At 38.6% G+C, this 13,690-nt stretch overlaps 1 long non-coding RNA gene across 1 annotated transcript; it reads left to right on the forward strand.

Annotated features, from left to right (window-relative positions):
• Window positions 1-885, forward strand: LOC149673393 (uncharacterized). The gene is made up of 3 exons (XR_016367090.1): window positions 1-242; window positions 490-703; window positions 780-885. It is a non-coding gene; the product is annotated as an uncharacterized LOC149673393 (long non-coding RNA).
• The last annotated feature ends 12,805 nt before the right edge of the window (window positions 886-13,690 follow it).

Consider the following 13,690-nt stretch of genomic DNA (forward strand, 5'->3'; position numbering starts at 1 on the left):
CCAACTGAATCGCGGAAAATACGGAGATGACAGCTAGCAGTCGACGCGATTTTCCCGGGGGAAGATACCTAGTGCGCCATCTATCGCTGAACTTTGAAAGCTAAAAAATTGGATAAATAACTTTTGCCAGCGGGCGTGCTGATGCTTTGCAATAACAGCTGATATTTAAAGAGATTTAAGCGAATGTTTGTTCAAAGTAAAACTATTTCCTAATTTGAAGGGGAGGTCCTCTTATTCTGTTCGTAAGTAAATCATTTTGCAAATAAAAACCTGTTGCTTCAAACCAAAATAGTTGATTTTTTTGTCGAAGGCTTAAAATCATTGTTCTAGTGAATCTAGTCTTCTTCATCTTAGTTTGTTATATTTATTTAATTAATTAGACTAGTTAACAAGGTTATGTAGTTTTTATTGCCCTTGAAATAAAACCAGTTTTGAAAGTTTGTGTCTAATAGCCTGTTCTTTCAACTGAAGATTCTTATCTTTCGCCAGTTTGAACATTCTGACTTTGGTGTACAGCCGTATGACTTGCTTTATTAGTGCAATGCGATGGTTCTGAATGCCCATTTCAGCATCAAACATGTGCTCATAGAGATCAACGAAAATATCTAAGCCAACAATATTTTTGAGGACAGCAATTTCAATGGCCAAAGATATTTTGTCACACTTCATTGATACAGTCACATTTTGACGAATGCATGATTCCGTAAGTTGACAAATTTGGAGAACACTCTTCGATGGATTGCGCAATCCACCATTATTTTTCATCTGGGTGAATCTAGAGTGTTTGTCATAAGCGTAGTTATGCTCATTGGGTGCTTCTTCAAGGACTGCTAAGCAAGTCCCGCATTTAACTACTTTGTACAGCTTTGAAACAACAAATCCAGAAATGTAATAAACTGCATTTTCTAAAAATATTGACGAGTTTTGTTGTTCAAAATAGAAATCTGTAATTTCCGCATCTTATCGCTGTTCAATTTGCGAAGGTGTCAATCTTTGTGATTCCGCTTCTTCATCAAACTCGGGATTGCGACGGATGTTACACAAATTGGGAATTTCCGTTTCATCCAGAGGTGTAGCGTTTCCAGTTAAGGTTGGAGATAGACGGCTAGCGAGTGATCTCCTGTAGGCACCTTCAAATTGCTTGGTGGTAGGGTTGTTATTCCAACCGCCTTTCCCGCGCATTGTATTAAAATATAATTCAAGGTGGTCCTGGCAGAGCTTGTAAGTAAGCAAATAGCTTTAAAAATTGAAAAATATGTTACTAATCCTTTCGGAGAGTTGCCCAGTTGTTTCAGATTCAAACCTTAACTGTGGATCTGGTGACATTAGATATTTCTTTCAAATTTCCAAAATGCTGGTAATAGAAAGGGCCAAACCTAAAGGACCAGTTTTTCTTTTACCTTCAACTAGGCGTGTTCCATCAACATCCTCTAAGTGCAATAGAAGCTCTTTGGTTTTTTCCAGAAAGAGTTGGATTTCTTCAAATTTATTTGGCCTTATTGGAGCTTTGTAGCCTTTACCATAAGGTGATCTTGAATTTAAGATGTCAAAAGCCCTAGATTTACTTGAGAGGCACCATGACACAAACAAGATTAAACCATCTCTGCGTTTTAAATGTATATCCAAAGCGTTCGCACAATATAGATCTAAATGTTGTGATGGAAGAATTTGTAAATATTGACTATCGAAAATATATCAATCGAAATAAATAAATAAAATAGTATCAAATTAGACTCAGTCAATTTAGCGTGGAGGGATGAGCATACTGAATTATTTTCTTGTGTAGTAGATGGGAGGGAGGGGCCGAGAAAGGCTATTTATTTTATATAAAAAAATTGGCATATTGGTATCAGGGGACCAGTGGGTTCAACTTGTTAACTTGGAAATTGGAATTCAATGGCTAGGGGCATAGGGTATTGGAGGCTGAATGACACCGTACCAAACTTTGCCACTTCTGTACCCCCCAAATGAAAAACGTTCCTACGCGCCTGTTCAGATACGCCAGTTGAAGAAGTGGCACAAAAACAAACGAAACAAACAACGGAACACGCCCTTCATGAAGGCTTATTGGATTTTAAACAGTAAGTTGTGTTTTCATTTTACTTGTTTTATGGCCCTCGGGTATCTGTTCCCTTATCTAGAAATTATCTAAGGAGGGTTACAACGTGATATTTATTCATTAGATACGAGCTAATGTTAAGAAAACTCAATTTGGTTAGTCTAAGCATAAGGGTCATGTGTTTCGCCGCAAAAACGAAAAAAGACCGTTAGAGGATTGTATCAACAGACTTCAATCGAAAATTACCCGGAAATCTGTTGATGACCAAAAAATGCGTACTAAAGTAGTTTTGATGAAAGCCAAAGATGGCCTACCGTTTAGCAGCGTGGATGGTGAAGGTTTCCGAGGTATGATGGACACTGCTGCTCCAGATTTTGACATTCCAAGTCGTCGAACCATGATTAGGGACATTGAGATTGTCTACAACAACCTTATGTCACAATTAAAGGTACGACTTATCAGATGAGTTATAAAATGTATGCTTAGATTTAATTTTTCATACTTTCTAGAATATCTTCCAATTTTTGGAGAGCAAACAACTGCACTTAACGCTTGATTTGTGGAGTAGTACGATGAGGGAGTCCGTACTTGGCGTGAGGATGCAGTACATTGATAAAAATATTTATTTTCAAAACCAACTGGTCTCTTTTGTCCATTTTCGAAAGGTTCATACTGGAGTAAACATTTTAAAGAAAATCATAAATTATAATAATACTATTAAATTATTTCTTTTAAAATTTATATTGTTTTTAAATATTATCCTTGTCAGATTTACTCCATTTGTGCCGACAATGCTGAAACATAAGTTTAGCAGTAAATTAGGCTAATAAAACTGCATCGACGAAGGTGACCCAAATTGAATCTGGGTGATACATCTGTCAGATATTTTTCTTGGAGTTGAAAATGAATAACCAATTGACTTGGAACGAGGGTAAGGACAAGAATCAGACTTTGTAGATGAGGACTTTCAAGTTGAACATAGTGGCAATGATTTTCCACAAACCAATTGGAAAAGGAAGTGATGTGTTGCTCACTCACTGCAACTTGTAGAAAATGCATCCTTGAAAAAATGCAAAAAATCCAACAGAGATCAAAGGTAAACCAATGGATAAATTGACTTCGTCGCTCTCCAAAAGGACATTCTTCTTCAAATCACGGTCACCAGGAAAAATACACCTTAAACAAGTTGGCTTGACAAGGTAGAATTCTTTCTTCATGGCTGTGGAGAGGCTTTAAATTGTAAATGTGTTAATTATATATACTAAATTATTTTTTTCCTGAGTTACTGTTTTTTTCGTTCTTTTCTTTTAGCCTGACATGTTAGAAGTGTTAAAAATAACAATTAAGCAAACCCGTAAAGGACTGCCCTTACCAAAACACAATGATATTCATATCCTCAAAGAAATGCACGCTTTGCTGGACCCGTTTAAGGCTGCACCCGATATTTTACAATCAGCAGCCCAGTGGCCTCTTTGGTTATCCTAAAGCTTTTGCTTTGTTTCGAAAAGACTAGAAATACGCCATGTCCTTATCTTGTGGATTTTATGGTATCCGCCTGCTAGGTAATCACGGGATCGGAAGCGAAGATGTTTTTACCTGAGTTTAACTAAAAGATCCTAAAAAGAATACCAAAGGCTGAACATAGTCCACCCCCCATCCCAAACCCCTTCAAGCAAAAAATATATCACAATAGAATTAACACTAGTTGAAAAGGGCAGTAAGCCGCCATGAACGCATTAAAATCATTTTCAAAACTAAGGACATTATCCTACCTTTCACTATAGTAGCCTCTTTAAGCTTTTAACAAGGACTGTCACTATTCGAGATGGTATGATTTCTACTGTTAAACCAAAGACCCTTGTACGGTAGATCAAAGAAATGCTGAAGGGAGTTTTTCCTTCAACGTGTCAGAGAGAGTTATTTTTACAATCATTTTATTATGCCTTCAAGATCGCTATTGATACCCACCCTTAGCTGGAGTATGCACCGTTAAAGAATGTATCCCAAATTCATAATCGGTGTGAAATTTTGCCGAAATTAAAAGTTTTTTTGGTGAGACAGAGTAGTTTTGATAAGTTTAGCTAAAATTTAACTCAACGTTTTTAACAATTTGAAATGTTTTTCAAATGATGCGTTTCGTTTCGATAAAATGTATTCTAAGCGACTGATTTCATTTCGATGCTTTATTCATTTTCCCATCTATTCCTATGGGATTTTTGGAATTTTAAATGATCGATTTCGTTACGAAGAAATGTAACGTAGTCGATCAAAAACGTTTCGATGGATTTTTATTTCTAACACGAATTGCCTATCTTAGTAGAATTTAACTCAAGTTTTTTAACAATTTGAAATGTTTTTCAAATGACGCGTTTCGTTTCTAAAAATGTAACCCAGAGGGCTGATTTCGTTTCGGTGGTCTATTCAATTTCCCATGTATTCCTATGTGAATTATCGTTTTTGTTTCGATGAGATGTCTCGTAGTTGATCAAAAATGTTTCGATGGATTTTTACTTCTAACACGAGTTGCATTCACGTGTACTTGAATTCGTTTCTAATAAGCAACTTGTGCATGGTGAAATTGTTGTTTTTTAGGTAGTATTATATAAATGCCAGTATTTTAACGAATATTCATGTGTATTTTAGTAGTATTCTGCTATAACTTTTGCATGTATTGTATATAAATCACGTGTGATTTAGTATTATTTGTTTGAAATTCAGTATTAATTTCTAATAATCCACTTGTGCATGGTAAAGTTGTTGTTTTTTTAGCTTGTTATATAAAGGCCAGTATTTTAATGAACATTCATGTGTATTTTAGTAGTATTCGTATGAAAAACCGGTAGTAATATTTCTATGAAAAACCAGATTTTCGTGCTCATTAAATGCTCTAAACCTAACACAAACTCTGATTCTTCCGCCTATGCAACTAGAATAACCTTGCATAAGGATCTACCATAGAATAACCGAGCATAGACCAATCATTCAGGATCTAACATAGAATAACTTAGCATACGCCTATCTTTTTTCAGGATCTACCATAGAATAACCTAGCATTCAATTTCGAGTTGGGATAGTTTAAAGTCACGAAGCTCAATTTTTAATAATTGTTTTTAATTTATTTATTCTGTTTTTATTTTTGTAAAAGATAGTGGCTATCCATTAACTCCATGTATTTTGGACCCCATAATAGGGCACCCCAGAATTTCGGTTTATGTCAGCTTTTTTAAGGCTAGATGTACCATTGAAAGGTGTAATGGATGTCTAAAGCAACGCTTTCGGTGTTTGCTAAAGGCTAGGGCTCTCCATTACAATCGGAAATTTGCGGCACATATCATTATGGCATATGTTGTTTTTCATAACATGTGTATGGCGAATGGCCTTTGGGAAGACATTGACGTAGAAGACGACGATGCCCCATATGTGTTAGCGTGTTAAGAAAATTAACAAACCGAAATTCAACGCTCGTCGTTCGCTCGGAAAACTTCATTCTTTCAATTAGCACCTGTTAATTTTGTTATAAATATGACAAAAACAATACAATAAAGACAACGAATGTTGGAGAACTTTGAATACACTAAACTTAGTATATTTCGTAAACTTTTTAATTTAATCCTTAATAATTTCTTACACATTATACAAGCCGTCGATATTTTGTATTTAAATACGGAACTTTGTGCAATAAAATGGTAAGCGCAAAATGACTAGTGCAAATGACTAGCAACGGTGGTACGTAGACGAAAGCCATTTTAATTTACTCGTGGCGAAGCGTCCGAGTTAAATTTCACCTTCAAAAAAATGGTTAACAAAACACAAGTCATGCACAACATGTACTTTAATGAAATGGTATGAAGGGAGGGAAGGGGTGTCGTGGAGTTACATCTCCCATACTTCCCGAATGTAAGGAAACTGAAGGAAAAATTCTGCAAATGCGGTGGGGTGATCGAGTTGAGTTATATAAGAAACTTTGATTTATAAATAAAGAGAATGAAAATGTAATAAATAAGTGGGTGTGCGTGCTGTTAGGTGCAGCTCAGGACCTGAGAACCGAGCGCGGGGGGAGATGTTTCTAAACCTTTTCGTGGAATCGATGGGTGTAACAACATCGTTCCCTTCCGGAGTTCCTGTTGCACCTTCCCAACCTCAGGAATTCACAGTCACCGTACCATCAATGGCACCACCAACTCAGCCGCCACCCCTAAGACGGTCTAGGGGTCAAAAGAGACCAAGATTCCAACAACCAACAGAGGACTCTAGACCGTCCCAAGAGGATGGATTGGTGAACGGTGACGGCCTTTCAAGTTTATTTTGAAGAAAAATGAAATAAAAAACAATTTAAGAAAATACAATATTTTTCCAATTGGATAAAAAATTTCTACTTGTTTGTTTGCTAGAGGCAAAGCATACATTTTCTTCTTAAAATTAGTAAAAAATTGATAAAAAATCACTTGATTTTCTACTCCACCCTCCCTATAAAGGTTAAGCATAATCCGTACACTGCAGTAAAAGGTACAGCGTCTACACCGATTAATTTTTATCCATTGTTTATTGGGCACGAAACCAAAAGGGATCACGACCTTTGATTTTAACGCCAACACGCTAAAATTGCTTGCTTCACTTTTTTCCATGGCCGAATCAGGCATAACCAACACTCTACCATTTCATTTCATTTTAAAACTTGTGTTCTTGAGAGTAGAAAGTTCAAAAAAATGGAAGACTTCCCAATTCCAATGAAATCTGGTTCATCCGACCCGTTTTCTAATTGTTGTTCGTGTCGGTCTGTGTACTGGAGCCCATGGGCGCCTAGGGTATCCATGCAAGGCAAATGGTGTCGAGTGCACCGATCGATGTAACTGCGGAGTTGTGGGCAAATAGGTGCTAGTTTGCAAAAACCAGCAAATTCCTAGCACCTCACGCGCCCTAGACCCTCAAATTATTGTGGGAAGAGCAGGGGAGCCAACTCGGGACCTCATCGAAGAAATGGAAAGAGGTAGCGAGGATTCGTAGTTATTCTTGCTTTAACAAAAACCAAAAAAAAACATTATTCTACGTTTATTTTGATTCTTTTTGTACGTCATGATGGCTAATTTTCCCCAAAGTGGGCATGTCCCCTCATCCCCGTCGGGACATAATAAATGTTTTTTCCTTAACTCCTTCTCTGTGGTCCACCCGCGTTTTTGAATTTGGTTCCCTGGTTTTGGGTGGGGCTTCCCCCCCTATTTCTTTTTCAGATACTCCCAACGGCCTTACACTGCTGTTTCCCCTTTCACCCGGGGCCGCTACTTCTTTCTTGCAGAGGGGAGGATGTAACGGGGAGCCCGTTACCAGGGTTCACCACCAGATGGAGGAAGCTACACCGAGACCAGGGTTCCCCCCTAGACGGCCCAGAAAGCTGAACCTTGGACCTGTCGTCTGCTCGCCCCCCGGATTGGCTGATCCCCGGAGGCCCGAGGGGACATATTTCAAAGGTAGCCCGGGAATCAGGGCAGTTGGAGGAGTACCGGCATCCAGACCAGTTAATGATTTTTGGTTGATTAATTAACTTTATTTACTTATTTAATGTTATTTAACGGATAATATATGAATTGTTTACTAACGGATTGTAAATATAATTTAACCGGATTTATATGTCAATAAATATATTGGAGTAACTGAAATTACGTAGTCGTGTGTTTTCGGGTCTCAGTAGAAAGCGCGCGATTACAGTATTAACGACGTTAAGTTGCGGGATCGTTATCCCTTAGTTATTTTTACATCAATAAAGTCACGAAGAACTGTCTTGAGTTTTTTGGATATTACATTGTAAGTTGTCTTTGATTCATTTTTATGGCCCACGGGAGAATCTCCCTATTTAGTTAATTGCTATTGAGGGTTACAATCTTATATTTTTTAAATGTTTATATAGCCTTGCCCAATAGCGTTAGCTTGTTATCGAATTTATTCCCTATCATTTTTGCCTACAGCGAAGTAATTATGTCCGAAAGGAAGACATTTTTAGAATTCTACAATAGTTAGAATAATTTTATGGTATATACACGCGTTGAAATCATTTTCAAAACTAAGGACATCATCCTGCCTTTCACTATAGTAGCCTCTATAAGCTTTTAACATGGATTGTCGCTTTTAACATGGATTGTCACTATTCGAGACGGTAAATACGGTTGAAGAAGCTTGTACTGACAACCAAAGAAACGCTGAAGGGGTTTCTCTAAATCTCCCCAAAAAGAAAGATACTTGAAGAACTGTTGTCCGATGGAAAGGTTTCTGATAATTTTGCCCGCGAAAATTTTCTACCCTTGTACGTGCTATATACCTCGGAGTGACGTTTTTCATCTCGAACACGCCTTGACCCAAGTAAAAAGTATAAAATGAAGAGGTTGAGCCCCCAAAGGCACCATTTTCTCTGAACCATGAGCCACCACAGCCAACAAGACCCCATGGACCTTTCCTCAACATGGTAAGAAATACTTTTTAAGAGAAGACCTAAAAAATCTTTCTCTATAGTTATGTTCACGGAGTAGATACTCCTTATTCCCCCGGCAAGTCTTCGGACACGCCGGGGACGTCCCGTTCGGGGACCCCCGAGGCCCCAGCCTACACCCAACGCCCTCACTGCGTCGTAGGGCCCTCTAGGCGTCCGCCCAGCTTGCCACCAACACCACCGCCCAGCCTGCCACCAAGCGCACCACCGAGTCCAGACCCCCTGTCCCCGTATCAACCTCTCCCGGCTATCAACTACCCATGGTTAGCCATGCCTCGGCCGGGAGAGGCCGATTTAAACATCAACAGTGACTTGTAAGTGGACCTTTTATCTTTGGGCAATACAACGCGAAATTATAATTTCTGTTTATTCGTAGTTTAATATATCAAGTCACACTGTACCTGGCGGTACTTGCGGAGGTCATCGGAGATAACGATTTCCTAGATGACCTGCAGAACCAAGTTCGGAAGGTCATGTATAACCATACAATTTTCATCCCCGATGAGTAAGTATTTTTAAAGGTATAATTCCGCAAAAATTTTAAACTAAATTTTACAATTTTTATTACAGCCTCATGGCCTTTAATTGCCGAGGGTTCCGGTAAGCTAAATACATTTCTTCCTCCTATATACACAATATTAACAAGTAATAACTAATTTTACTCTCTCGTGTAACCCTCGAGATGAGCCAGTTGGCTATGTACCGCCGGGTGCGTTTTTTGGAGGTTCCGCAGGCTGCTGCACTAGTGTATGAGAACTGGGATGAAGTACTATTCCGAGGGTTCTCTGCACTAGTGCAGTTACTCAACCGGCGGTGATTGGATAAATTTTTAAAAAAATAGGTAATTTTTTTTAAAAAAAATAAATTCTGAAAAGATAGTTTAAAATGTATGATATGTATTTAGAAAAAATAACAGTTTTTTCGGTTCAATTCAATTTATTTTAAACACCAAAAAAAACAAATAAGTAGATATAGATTGACAATGAGTTAGTAAATGCATTCTGGTTTTTAAATACGTTATCTCACCCGAAATTACAGAAAATAAATTATAATTATACAAGTCGGAAAAACCAAAATATTACCTCTCCGTGTCGAGAAGATTATATAACCTTAAGTATCCAATGAAAACGTCGACCTTTTGCCCTCATCCTTTCCCGCGCTTTGCGCTTCCGCATTTCATCCTTACTCTCAACATTATCTTCCTCCATTTTACATATAAAAATCAAATACTCACAAAAAGAAGTGGCAAAAACCTGCTGGCTCTTTACAACCACTTAATTTGACTTAATATCCAATTTCCAACAACAATAATATACCGGTAGTTTAATTGACAACCTACTAGCATCGCAATTCTCATAAGGAATGGCTCCCGCGGATAAAAAACGGCAATTTTCAACTAGGTGGGCGTTATCTCATAAGATTTGAAAAATATCATTTGTCTTTTTTACCAATGCCTAACCGTTTGGATTTTTTAAAGCAGTCTTAGCACCAAAAAATATTTTTGAATGAGGATAAAAAAGGTCTGTCCTCTCGTAATTTTTTAAGCTTTTATCATGATTACTCTATACAACAGTAACAAGGAGTATAAACGCATTAGTGGAAGCAGTATTTTTTTCCCAAAACAATCTCGCTTATGTTTATGCAATGAATGAAATATATCACAATGCACGGGCCTTGATAGATATAGGAGGCAATGAAGGAAATATATCGCATGCACGGGCCTTGGTAGATATAGGAGGCAATGATAATCTCTCTCTTTGCACGAGAGGTTTATCTTTAATATTTAAATAAATATAATTATTTTTAATTATTTTAATCTTCAATAATTAACATTAATAATAGTTAAATCGTTTAAAATAAAGTTATACTTATTATCTTCTCAAACTTTGCTAATATTGACGTTTAAAGTGAAGGGTACCCCTCTTCCCGCTTTCTTCAAATTTTGGGGTATATATACGATTCGTTTCCATTATAATAGTAAGGAAAAACCGCAAATGCGAAAACCTTTGGTAGCGATCCTACCTTAGGGAGGCTAGACGTTTCTCGTAACCCTAGCTGATCGCCGCGTATATCCTAAAACCAAACGATGATAATGGAGTAGAAGCCAATGATACAGATTGGTGTCTATGTGTAATAGACGGAAGACCAGTGGATGGTGGTGTTAGAAGGCAGTGTAAGTGCAGACGGGTGTCAATGTGGGATTGACAAAGAACAGAAGATGGTGGTGATTAGAAGCCAGTATGTACAGACTGGTGTCCACGTGGAATGGACGAAGACCAGAAGATGGTGGTGATTAGCAGCCAGTAAGAACAGACTAGTGTCCGTGTGGTATGGACAAAGACCAGAAGATTGGTGGTGTGAGAACTCAAGTAGAGGAGCCATTTCCGTGACTGTGAAAGCAGTTCGGAAATGGCGAACACGTTTGCTCCGATACGCAAACTGCGAACGCGGTCACGTGGGTGTAACAACGGACGGACAGACAGACAGACACACACACAGACAGACAGACACACAGACACACAGACAGACACGGCCGTTACAGAACCTCTCCTGGACTACGTCACACGGAGAGGTAAAAAGTAGTTTTCAAGATTTTCTTCTTGAAGAAGATTGTTGAATTTCGTCACGACCTGGTACGACGTTATAAAGTTGGTGAAGTACCCTACCACTGCGTCGAGTTTCTCGGGTTGGCCATCCAAACACGGTATGCGTTCGTAATCCCCGTATAAATTATCATAAATTGCGTTATAAAACAATATCGGCCATGTGTGTAAACACAATTTCATGGTCATTTATCTTAAAAAGATGCTCCTTTACAGCTCCCGAAACGCGGTTCAGGGCCGCTGTTTCCATACTGTTCAAAACCATAGAGTCCTCCTTTAGCATGTCTTTAATGTGACAAGTGTTATGGTATGCCACAACCATTGTCTTTTCATTGGGGTTATCGTTTAACACGATTTCAAAATTGTTGGCTTCATGGGCGGCAGTCCAGCCCGCAAATACGGGCAAACGGGGAATCAGCTTTTCCCATGTACTAGTGAAAATGGCGAAGCTTTTTACCGATTGTTTCCTACATAGGCGAACTTCAGGATCCAACGTACCGTTTACAAATCCAGTTTTTAAGAACAACTCTTTAGATATATGGAATCTCCCGTTAATTTTACGTTGGTTAGTCACACCTGTAGCATGGCTGCCAGATTCCTGGAGTTTCTACTCCTTGGATCTGGCAGGGTGTTAAGCCTCCATGCTACATACTCCCCCTCCATTTTCCTTACTGCGATATTTTGCGAAAAAAAAAGTTTAGTTTTACTGTTGGCTTCTGTCTGGAGCAGTTCCCTCCGTTTTTATTTAAACCTCTCCCAAGACGGAGTTTTGTGTTGACGAAATAGTTGCGGGATCTTTATCCCTACGTAAATTGAGTTAATCAATAAAGATTAGAAGAATTTCTTCTATATTTGGATTTTTAAAGTAAGTTGTCTTTATTCATTTTTATGGCCCTCGGGAGATTCTCCCTTAGTTAAATTATTCTACGGAGGGTTACATAAAAATGGCGCCCGAACAGGGACTCGACTAAAAAAGACTAGGCCTTAAGCCTCGGTCAGTCCCGTAGCAAATTTGTTTATCATTGCCGGTATATCCGTCCCCCACGTGGTGTTACGCCTTGGCAAATCACAGTTCCTCAGGCTTATTTATTTGTATAAACTTAACTTAACTTGACTGTTGTAAACTTAATTAATTTATTAACTTGATTATTAAATAAATACAATAATGGCCAACTCGGACAATAAAACATGGAGGTCGCCTCGAACATCTGAGGATGAGGAGGATGATTCAACATTAAATGAAAGGGAAAATCAATAAAAGAAGAGCTGTTTGCTTCTACGGAAGACGATGGCGACACGCTAGCACCGCCAGAAATACCTGATCCATTGGAGGATTTTAACCGGACTCTTCGCATTGAGGAAGAGAAAGACGAAGAAGATTCTGATTCGAGAAAGAGGACGGCCGCCTCTTCAGAATTGGAATTCTCTCCCTACCAATTATTCCCTCATAAGAGCATTCCTGCTCCCAAGGGAAGTTCAACTCCCTCAAATTTCCCTCCTCAAGCTGGGATCGATTCCCCAGTTCCTCCCAAATCAACGTCCAAAAGAGATAAGCCTAAAGTTAGTTTTTCAACCACTTTACCTTACCCTAGGGTTAGAACTATCGGAACCCAACTATCTCCGTCTCGACAAATCCCTCAATTGGGACCAGACACTACTGATGAGGAATTAAGATCCTTTATATTACCCTTACTCCAAACCTTGGCTGATAATTCAACCACACAGGCTAATGCCATAGCCCAGAATGTAGCAATAAATAAAGCTATAGCTACTAGTTTGGATAAGTTAGTTAGGGATCTACCCACATTAATAAATAGAAGTACAGTTCCTCAGACGGGAAAAGTCCCTATCGAACCGCCAGAAAGGTTAGCTTTTATGGGATCTGCGAGTGATAATGGCTCAGAGTTCCTAGCGGCTTTTGAGGAATATGCCAAATTTCACAAGCTATCAAATGAAGACAAGTTAGCGGCATTGACTCTCCTATTAAGAGGGCATGCCTTGTATTGGTACAGGGATTTAATCCGTCAATATGACGATATTTGTAATGAAAACCCTGCCCATCCTCATTTGGCTTGGAAAACATTTAAGAGACACTTTAAGGCTCAGTTTAGAGACTCCGAAGCTGACTCTAAGCTTAAAATAGAGATTTCCCATAGGAGTCAGAAAGATAAGGAGTCGGTAGAGGATTTTTTCGGGGAAGTTATGAAGTTAAATTTAGGGATGACCCATCCTCTTTTAGAAAAGGATTTAGTCCCTATTATTAAGAGCAATTTGAAAGATGAACTTAGAACTCCCCTCCTTTTCCTGCAATTTACAACTATGTAACAGTTAAGGAATTCCTGTAAAACAATAGAAAAGGATATTGAAGTTAGGAAAAAGAATGCCGAACGAAGGGAAAAGAGGAAATCACCTCCAAAACCTAAGGTTACAGTTGAGGCCTCTTGCCCAGCTAATAAGGGCTCCACCCATAGCCAGCGTTCCCCCGGGCATTGTCAAAGCCCTTGTAATCCTCCTACTTCTCCATCATATCCTAAATGGGAATATCCCTTG

This window comes from Phalangium opilio, unplaced genomic scaffold (assembly GCF_054372755.1).
Source record: "Phalangium opilio isolate 3A_F unplaced genomic scaffold, DU_Popi_V2 ptg000052l_1, whole genome shotgun sequence".
Classification (NCBI taxonomy): domain Eukaryota; kingdom Metazoa; phylum Arthropoda; class Arachnida; order Opiliones; family Phalangiidae; genus Phalangium; species Phalangium opilio.